Below are 10,385 nucleotides of genomic sequence, written 5' to 3' on the forward strand. Positions count from 1 at the left end.
CTTTTAAATCATAGGTAAAGAGACTGAAATGAAACTTCTTTTATTTTACATAATTTTGCACCAGTGTGCATTTTGCTTGGTCACATTGGAGGAGATTTAGAAAGCAGATCAGATGGAGAAATTTTATTTGCAGTCATGTGGAACACATAAATAATAAACTACAGAATACAGGGTAACAAATGGGGTGGAATAACACATTTTAACAATAACATTTTAAAAATAAAAGTCATACTCAACTTTAAAATTAACAGTTTATTAGGATTCATGTCACAGGGTAATAGTCGACATTTTGGAACTTGACAAAAAGTGCAACAGCAACATCCAGCCTCATAGAAAAAACTTTGCAAATCCTCAGAAGTGGACAGTTACAGCATGTCAAAGAACTAATATTTCTGTAGTTAGGAACAGTGAAGAATTTTAAGTGGTATCCATTTTTTTGTCATTTAAATGAGAACAGAGACTCTTATTCCCCTCTTCACATACATGGAAACCCATGAAATGATGTTAAGGATTAATAAACTGGACCCTCCCTTAGGATATCAAGCATACTGTTGTATTTTAATGATTACTTGCTGGTGGTTTATTTTGCCACCATCATCTTGGTTGTTTAATGAATTCTTGTCTATTACTGTTTTGCCTAGTGAAATTTCTTGCCAAGAAAACCCTAAAATAGGATCATCATAAATTGGAGTTGACCTGAGCACAAACAACAACAATAATACACGTTTTAGCTACAAATTGAGCAAACCAAAAAAATTCATGGAGTTCAAGGTTGATGGACATGAGTTTAATTTCTGCAAACTTGGATTGTTTAGGTTTCTTTCAGGTTACATGGCTATAACACTGTAAACTGAATCTGGAAAATCTGTCAAGTATGGATTTAATGGAATGGGGAGAGGTTTGAAATCCAGCCTTGCTTTATTCCACTTTAAAGGCCATGGCTGAATGCTATGGAACCTGTGGTATATAGTTTGATCAGATCAGGTCTGATCAGCTCTCTGGGTAAGAATTCTAAATACTCTTCGTGCAAATCACAGATTCCATGGAAGATGCCATGCAGTTAAAGTGGGATCATAATCCTATAACTGTGTAGTGTGAAAGAGACTTTAGTTTTTGTTTAGTTAGTGAGCTGTATCTACATCCCCAGACAACATATAGGGAAAAAGAAGATCTGATGAAGGAGTTTTATTTAATATTTCTATCTTATATAAGGGCACACAGGAACTGAACAGTTACTGACAAATTTTGAAACCAAGAAAGAATAGCATGGCTCTAAGTTAGACTATTCAGTGAAATGAGCCTCCAAATTTAGGGCATCACTAGCAACACATTTAGGAACCTCTGGCTTTGCTTCACGAACGAAGATTCAGGAAGGACACATCCCGCGCTTTGTACAAGCACGTTGGTGACTAAAAAGGCCAATCCGGGACAAACAGGTCCAGTTGCAGAATGCACAGTGGAAAGTCTCCTTGAGTGATGTTTCCGGGTTGTGGTTCTTTCTGTGTTGTCGTTTCTCTTCGAGACTTGTTCGCCGTGAGCTTTCGAAAAAGGCTGCAGCATCATGTATAGTGCGTCTCCATGCCTCCCAATGCGAGGCCAGGGCGAACCATTGTTGGTGATCGATTTGGCCAAGCCTGAGATGTTGTTTCAGGGAGTCCTTGTATCTCTTCTTTGGGGCGCCCCTCTTACGCTGACCCGTGGCGAGTTCACCATAGAATACTATTTTTGGGAGGCGATGGTCCTTCATCCTAGAAACGTGTCCTGCCCAGCGCAGCTGCGTCCTCAATAGCATGGCCTCAATGCTGGTGATCCCTGCTTGCTCAAGGACATTTAGGAGCACCCTCACTCACAACACACCTTTTTTTCAAGGTGACAAAAAGTCTGAAAACTTTCAAAGAAAACTGCAGGTTTGAAAACTACAATAGGGATAGCTTACAGAAGATGAAATGCTCCCCCCACCACTGCAATAACCCTGCAGTGCTGCTGGAAAAAATGTACAACTGGTTGCTTAAAAAATAATTTTAAGAACATGACTGTACAGTTGTTTCAGTGCTATGTTCTACTTTAAGCCTTTGGTGATGTCTCCCACGTTTTCCATGGAAAGGCTTGTGAAATGAAGTAACAAAGGCGATTGAAAACATGTCATTGCTCCGATCTGTGATCACCAGTGGTGCATAAATCCCTGAACTCCCTTCTTAAGAATACCATAATCATGGATTTAGCATAACTTCTCTTTTAATTCTTCCACAATATTTGGGGAGGGGAGGATATCGCACAGCCCTAAATAATAGCTATTTGTTGTTGCTGTGTGCCTCCAAGCAATTTTGACTTATGGCTACCTAAGGCGAAACTATCATAAGGTTTTCTTGGCAAGTTTCTTCAGAGGAGGTTTGCTTGTACCATCCTCTGAGGCTCAGAGAGTGTGACTTGCTCACAGTCACTCAGTGGGTTTTTATGTTCAAGTGGGTATTTGAACCCTGGTTTCCAGGATCATAGTCCAATGCAGAAACTACAATTCCATGCTGGATCTCTGTATAATACCAGAAAAATGCAAAGTAAGACAGTACAGTACTAATTAAAAACAAGCAAATATTAGGGTTCTATTTTGGGGGATGAGAATCAGTTTTGCTGAGGAGACCTGGTAAAATCTGTCAAGTATGAATTAAATGGAATGGAAGAATGTTTGAAACTCAGTCTTGTTTTAATCTTTGAGGACTGCAGTTCTGTTCTGATAAATGGGATTGATAGTTGTGTGTGTGGATGAGTGTGTGTGTGTGTGTGTGTGTGTGTGTGTGTGTGTGTAGGGTAAGAAATAGTAGATGTTTATCAAGGTTGGACTGCTACTGCTGCTGCTGCTGCTACTACTACTACTACCACCACTTTCCCCTTTTGTCCCCCTCCTTTTGAATTTTCATTTATATGCTGCCTTTCTCCTGGGGTGGGAAGCATGTCAAAAAAAGAAATCAATAATAACCCAGTTAAAGTCATCATGTTGAAACAGTATTATATTATTTAAAAGGCACACAAAAGTTAAAAAAAAAATAGAACACACATCCCACCAATAAGAAGCCTCCCTTGAGTGATTCCTCTTTAAAAGCCTGCTTGAACAAGAAGGTATTTGCCTGCTGGTGAAATGAGATCAGAAAGGGAGCCAATCTAGCCTCCCATGAAAATGAGTTCCAGAGGTGGGAGCAGCCACTGAGAAATCTCTTTCTCTTGTATTCAGCAAGTGAGCCTGCGTTAGTGGCAAGATTCACAGGGTCCTCCTGATGATCTTAGTATTCTGACAGGGTTGTATAGGAGACAGGGTGTTTCAGATCATGGACCTAAGTCATATAGTGCTTTATAAGTCATGACCCGCACTTTGAATTGTGCCTGGAAATGAATTAGTAGCCAGTGAAGTTTTTTAACAAGGGAGTCACGTGGTCCCAATACCTGGCCTTGGTCAGAATGCTGACCACAGCATTTTGGACCTACTTTCTGAACAGTTTTCAAAGGCAGCCCCACTTAGGGTGCATTGTAGTAGTCTAAATGTGATACAATCAAGGCATGTGTCACCATAGCCAGACCTGACATCTCAAGGAACAGGCACAGCTGGCACACTAGTTTTAACTGCAAATGTACTCCTGGCCACTGCAGAAACCTGGGCATTCAGGCTCAGAGTTTAGTCCAGACACTCAAACTGCAAGCCTGAGATTTCAGGGGGAAACCCCATCCAGCACAGGTGAATCCCTGTTCCCTGATCTACTTTTGAACTGTCCAAGAATGCCTTGTCTCGTATGGACTAAGTTCCAGTTTTATTTCCCTCATTCAATCCATTACTGACAACAGATGCTGATTCAGTACAGAGACAGCTTCTTTGAAATGGATGGATAGGAGAGATAGCATTGGATGCTGTCAGTAGATCGGTGACACTGAATCTCAAAACTCCAAACCTCAAAACAACTTTGTGTCAAATTTCTTCCTACAAGTAAAAAATGTCTTGCCTTTTTAAAAAAGCTGCAAACAACTTGGCAATTTGATTTTGTGTATTTACCAGCTAAGTCAGAACTATTCCATGATCCAGTACCGAGTGAACAGACCCTTATTTGTAATTCACTTATTGTTGCTCCCCACCTCAATACATAGGGAGAGGCAGAAAATAAATAAACAAATAAATAAAATAATAACCACTTAATCTTTGAGTTTGTTATCAAAGAAAAGAGCATACTTTGTTTGCTTGCTTATTTTTGCTGTTATTAAAAAGAAAATGCAAGGCTCTACAATGGCTAGGATCCCATCTAACAACTTTCTTAAAGGTTTCAATTACAGTTCCCTTTGGCTATGTTGATGGCACTATGCCTTCATGAAATAAAGGAGAACAGAATGGCCAAAATTGAAGCTCACCAGCTCATCTTACCTTTGAGTAATTCAGAGGTGATATCTTCGGGTCTTTCAGATTCCCAAGGTTTTGTCCTTCTCCTTAGAGAAGCGGTGTCAGTTCCACTTTTTGGGGATCAGGAGGGAGACTAAATTTATAGAAGATGCAGTCAGTGAACCCCTTGTCTTAGTCCACTTCTATGCCACTGCCATAGCTTTCTGTCCTCCCGGGCCCAATCTCAGCCTGGGAATGGGCAGTGCAAGGGGAGGTCACTTGTCACAGCACCCTGAACACAACTGATCTCTTTTGATTTTGGAACCTAAGCAAGGACAGAGCTGGTTAGTGCCTGGATAGGAAAACCACAAAGTAATTCCAGAGTTCACAGGAAGAGTTAGGAAAGGATCCTGCTTGAAACTCTGGAGAGCCACTGCAGTTAGAACCTGTGATACTGTGCTAGAGGGAACATGGGTCTGATTGGGTTAAAAACATATTCCTTCCTGTAGTCTTCTCTGAATTTTTGTTGCTGCATCCCCATTCAGTGCCAAAAGTAGACATGCTTTTTATCACATAATGTTCCCAGTGCAAACAACAGAAAAATAGAGGATGTCATTCAGATCAAGGCTGTAATCCTCAGAAGAGGCAGGTGAACAAGCAGAAAGGAAGAGTTGGGACTCATTCCCATTTCACAAATATAGCACTGTCTTCCATCTTAACTATCATAGCAACATCTCATGGAAACTTGGGATGGGTAGTTTAAAGAGTAGCATTTAAAATACTCAGCCATTGAACTCTAGTGCTTCATCTGACTGCAAATCCCTGGATTGTCTACAATCTGCAGCACCAGTCCCTAATGCCTTCTCTAAAGGAAGGAACTAAAGCCTCAAAATGAAGTGAGAAGGGAGCAGGTTTTGTTTATTTTCCTCTCTGTTTTATTGAAAATTGTATTCTGCTCTCCTAGTGTTTAAACACCACTAAGGATAACGGCAATTGAAACAAAAATAACATAGCAAGAAAACTACAAAATAATAAAATAATACAGCAGTATAAATATAACATTATATGCAACTCAAGAAGGAAATGCCTTCCTGAACAAGAAGGTTATCATTATATTGAGAAATCTAGGCCCGGGACAGACTGCCCCAAAAGGGCGGCCTGATTGCGACCTATTTCCCTCTGGAGGGATATCGCAGCTGCCAAATCATAAGCAACATACAGCTATGTGTATATGCTGCATGTTGCTTACATCAAAATGGCGGCGCCCATGTACACAGGATGCCACCATTAGTCCACCGCCCCTCCATGCTAGGGTTAGGGACTGTGTGGTTGGTGCATGGTCCCTAGCCCTAGAAATGGTGATGGCATGGCGCTTTGGGACCGTCTGTCCTGCGCTGTAGGAAAATAGACCCTCTTGCCTCTTGGGGCAAGTAATTCCAGAGTTTCTTTTATTCTCATCAGTTGTACTCCCCCCATAGTTAGGACATAGTTAGGCTTTCTATCAAACCTTTGGCCAGGCAGATGTGGAAATAGGGAGTTCCTAAAATATTCTGAGTCTAACTCATTTGCAGTTTTAAAGGAGACTACCAACTCTCAAAATTATGCCTGAAACAAAGTGATTATCAGAGCTGACAAAGACTTATATAAAACTACTGTGTACACAAAGACCCGCTAGCATTATTGCTACTTCATTTTGGACCAACTGCTATTTCTGCAGCCCTCAAAGAATGAAGAATGCTTTGCAGTAGTCCAATCTAGATGTAACTGGTGTGTAAATATGTTACTTGTTCATAGATGACGTGAGACTTTTTTTGCTATTAGCTTTGTCCCACCATTCATCAGTCTATAATATTCTGAGTCAGAAGGCAAACTCTGCTCTGCTAGGCTCCCACCTATCTTATAAATGTTCATAATGCAGGATCTTCCCTTATTCTGAAGGTTCTGCTTGATCAAAGTGAGGGTTTAAGTATTAGGGAATAAAAGATGTTGCATTGGTCTCGCATTAGTGATTAGAATGAATGAGAAGCATTATTACCATTGAAATAGCTGCTTTAGGATGGAATGCAGATGCTTTTGGATGAAATACTAAAGGATGGTTTAGCATTATGAGAACAAGTCTAGCCACTCCCAGGCTTGTATACTTCCCACTGCCCTTCTGGCATGACTGGGAAAAGAAGATGATAAGATCATTTCTGATTTAAATTACAATTGGACCTCTGTATCCTTGGATTCTAATCTATAGACTCAAACATCCACAGCTACACACACAGAGACACACACCCACACTTAAAAACACCCAAAACAAAAGCTTGGTTTTGGCATTTTATGTAAGGGAAATCATTTTACTACACCATTGTAGATTATGGGACTTGAGCATCCATTGATTTTGGTACCCACGGGGGATCCTGGAACAGAACCCCAGCAAGTACAAAGCGTCCAGTGTAATTGCAGTTGAGCATATTATCTGCACTCCAACTTGTGGTTAATCCTAATTATGGTTAGTGAAAGCAATCCAGTTTCAAAAACTATGGTGTGATGTTAGTTTATTTGGCCTCATAAAAGTTAAGACTCACCACAGTTTGCTTGGCTTTAGAGAACACATTAATCAAAAATAGATGTGAAAAGTTTTCTTGATGTACCCATGGGGATGAGGAAAACACAGAGACATCAGGGCTACCAATGGTATAGTGAAGCTAGGGATCACCGGATCAAAACCTTGGGCTTTTTCATTAGCATGGATTATGCCATTTTCTGCCACCAACATTAGTCTTCTACTCTTTTGTTTCCTCTGAATTTAGCTGCAATCCCCACAGTGGATGAAAGAGAAACTGATGGTTTTTCCCAGTGACAATGGGCTTTTATGAGCTGATCAGTATATAGAGATGTTAGGCTTGTTCTCATACTGGTTTAGTGTTGTCTGAATGAGCCAAGTCTTCCTCAGCAACTGCAAAAGGGAAAGTTAAGGGAAAGCCTTTTCTTGGTTTCCTAAGAAATCAGGCACTATACTTTTCTGTTTGGGGGCCCATCTGTTACACAGCTGGGCTTGATTTCTAGCAAAATGCAAAGTTAATAATTCATAAATAAAATCCCCAAATAAAGCAAATCAAAGCAACTGCTTTTCCTCCTAATTAGCACTACCTTTTCCGTTGGGAGGAGTCCAATACCCGATAAGTATCCTGACATTTCAGGAGAATGGTTTGTTTTGTAAGCTGAACTTTTCATCCTATTCTATTTGCCTGAGGTTACTGTAAGACAGACCCAGTGGAGGTTGGACATAAATGAGAAGTGGCATTCTTCCTAGCCCTGCAACAGTAAATATGCTTATTTTGGGAAAATGTAGATAACTGTCTGTCTGGCACTGGAAGCCAGTTGCAAAGGAGCAACATACTCTCCTCATCATCCCCCCTCCCCCATAATCTGAATTTGTTCTGGTTCAACTGTGTTCCACGAATTGGGCCTCTGACAGATTTACACATCTAGGAAATGAACTCTTCTTATCAAATGAAGTATTGAGTCAAGGGTAAAGAGGTACTGAGGCAGGAGTATTTGCAACTGCATGGGATGCAGGGCTGATTTCCATACGCATGCATTGCACCAGCTTGTCAGCAGTGTTAAATAAGTAACATCACTTCCAGTTCCTATTTTGGCCAGCTTGCAGCTGGATTTTAAGGTGTAGGTGGGGTTTGAGGGTCGTGTAGTAAACTAAGACCTAGCTCTGACTGAGGAAATAAAACTTTGTTTGGGCTGCATTTTGGATTGCAGCCCAGTAAATAACCTGTTCACTGTGCCCAATTCCAAGGTCTAGTCTCAAAATGTCCCACTTGACCATCTCCTCAACTCCCTCCTTCCCCTCCCAAAAGTCCTCAAACCAGGATCCAGCAAGAGGGAGTGATCAATATCTGAAATACTGAATGTCCTTAATATTTGCTGGCTCAGAAGTTAGTGATAGTGATCCTGCAGGATCACTGCTTTGTGGCTTTTGCTATCTTACTGTTAATTTTTCCACATTTGTTCCTACCTTCCACCTTAAATAATTGGCATTCATTCTCTATGATCCCACAAGGTCTGTACTTAAGTCTATTATTCACATAGCTGCAGATTTTTGCATATTTGCATTGACTGTCTTCACTTTCCTTTGCAAATTCACACCTATTTGCAACTATTCGTCCTTTCTCTGTTGAAAAGCTGCACCCATCTGAATCCATGCAAACCAAAAAGATGGCCCCATGTACAATAGCACACATTTCTGCCAATTTCCATTGGTACATCGGTGAAAATCTTGAAGCCTTTTTTTGTGAAGTTTAAATAATTTTTTTGCTCCCTCTTGCAAAAAAGCCCAAGATTCTTCAAGTTGTGTGTGGCTGGATCACATTCTATTCGACTGGAATGAGGAGTATTTTTATCATGTAGAGAAGGGCTTGAGAGCCTCCAGATATGGTAATTCTGGTCTTTAGTAGTCTTAAATAAGGGCTCAGTTTGTGGAGAGATCTGGTAGCATCTTTCAGACTAAATGAAAGAAAGGTTGGCAGCATGAGCTTTTGTAGACTTAAGTCTACTTCCACAATCCAAATGCATCTGAAGAAATAGACTCAAATCTATGAGATCTCATGCTGTCAACTTATTTCTTTCAGTTAGTCTCAAAGGTGCTTCAAGACTGATTCCACAGACTAACATGGCTATGTCGTTAAATAAGGGCTGCATTTCTTGTTATAGCAAGTTGTTTGTTGGCTATCAAACTCAGTCTAAAAATAAAATATGTTGTTGATCTCAGCAACCCATGAAGCACTGGGCAGTGGAGTGTCCATGTTTTGTGGTTTTAAATTTATTTCTGCAACAACTGAACATTGTAGATTTGATTCAGAGAAAAAATATCTCCCCAAATATATTATATCTGAATTCAGGATATGCTGTCAAATTTGTTTTGCTTTAGTTTTTTTTTTGTGGGGTTTTCGGGCTGAGTGGCCATGTTCTAGAAGAGTTTCTTCCTGATGTTTTGCCAGCATCTGTGGCTGGTATCTTCAGAGACTGCTTGCCTGGAAAAGAGTTTGGTATATATGTACTGTGTGACCCTGGGAAAGGAGGAGTGATTTGCATGCATATTGTTTTGTTGCTAATGGCAGGCCTCAGGATGAGAGGATATGCAAAAGAGGATTAATGTCTGCTTTCTAGAACATGGCCACATAGCCTGAAAACCCCACAAAAAACTATGGATGCCGGCCATGAAAGCCTGCGACTCCACATTGTTTTGCTTTGACTGTATATTCAATAGATGAGATTCACCATTAATTTTGCTGTATGCACTTCTGATGTAAGGCAGTGAGTATGAAAACAATGCCAGGACTTTTTTAAAATTAATAAAATTGTTCCTAACTTCGCAAGTCTTAATCTGGATACAAAATGACCCTCATTGGGCCAGGTAAGTGTCTTGTCAAATGTAGAGTCAGTTAAGAAGGGCTCCTCTGTCTGTAGTAGCCAGATTATTAGGAAAATGCCCCATATCTTTAATGAAATAAATATGTTTATATAAGCAGCAATTGCTTTTCTTTGTTTGCCCCATTTCCCTTTATGGGACAGTAATCAGCTTAGTGAGTGTGAGCAAGGAATTCAAAGTCTCCAAGGTAAAACAGCTGAATATTCTTCATGGGAAAGTTTTATTCAACAAAAGCAAGGCGGAAATTCAGTCGTTGCACACATACACTGTTTAATTTAGAGTTTTGTTTCCAAAGAGTGAACTTCCTTGGTAGATTTCACCACTTTCCAGCCTCCTTCTCTGCCTTCCATGTAGGACTTTTTCACACAGGGACCTATGTGCTTCCATTCCGAAAATGGTTAAAGTGTGGGCATCCCAGAAAAGCAAGCCAATTTGCTAATGCTTATCACACACAGAGCACAACAAGGAGCTAAAAGCACATTACTTAGGCACGTAAGTGTATCGAGTGCAAATTTGGGTTTCAAATGGATAAGGACAAATCCCCATTTCTAGCTTAGAAATACCTTTTCTGCGCATGCTCCAAACTGTCACTTCCACAAG

Source organism: Sceloporus occidentalis, unplaced genomic scaffold (genome assembly GCF_023333645.1).
Source record: "Sceloporus occidentalis isolate IW3139 unplaced genomic scaffold, rSceOcc1.0.p SCAF_12, whole genome shotgun sequence".
In the NCBI taxonomy this organism is placed as follows: domain Eukaryota; kingdom Metazoa; phylum Chordata; class Lepidosauria; order Squamata; family Phrynosomatidae; genus Sceloporus; species Sceloporus occidentalis.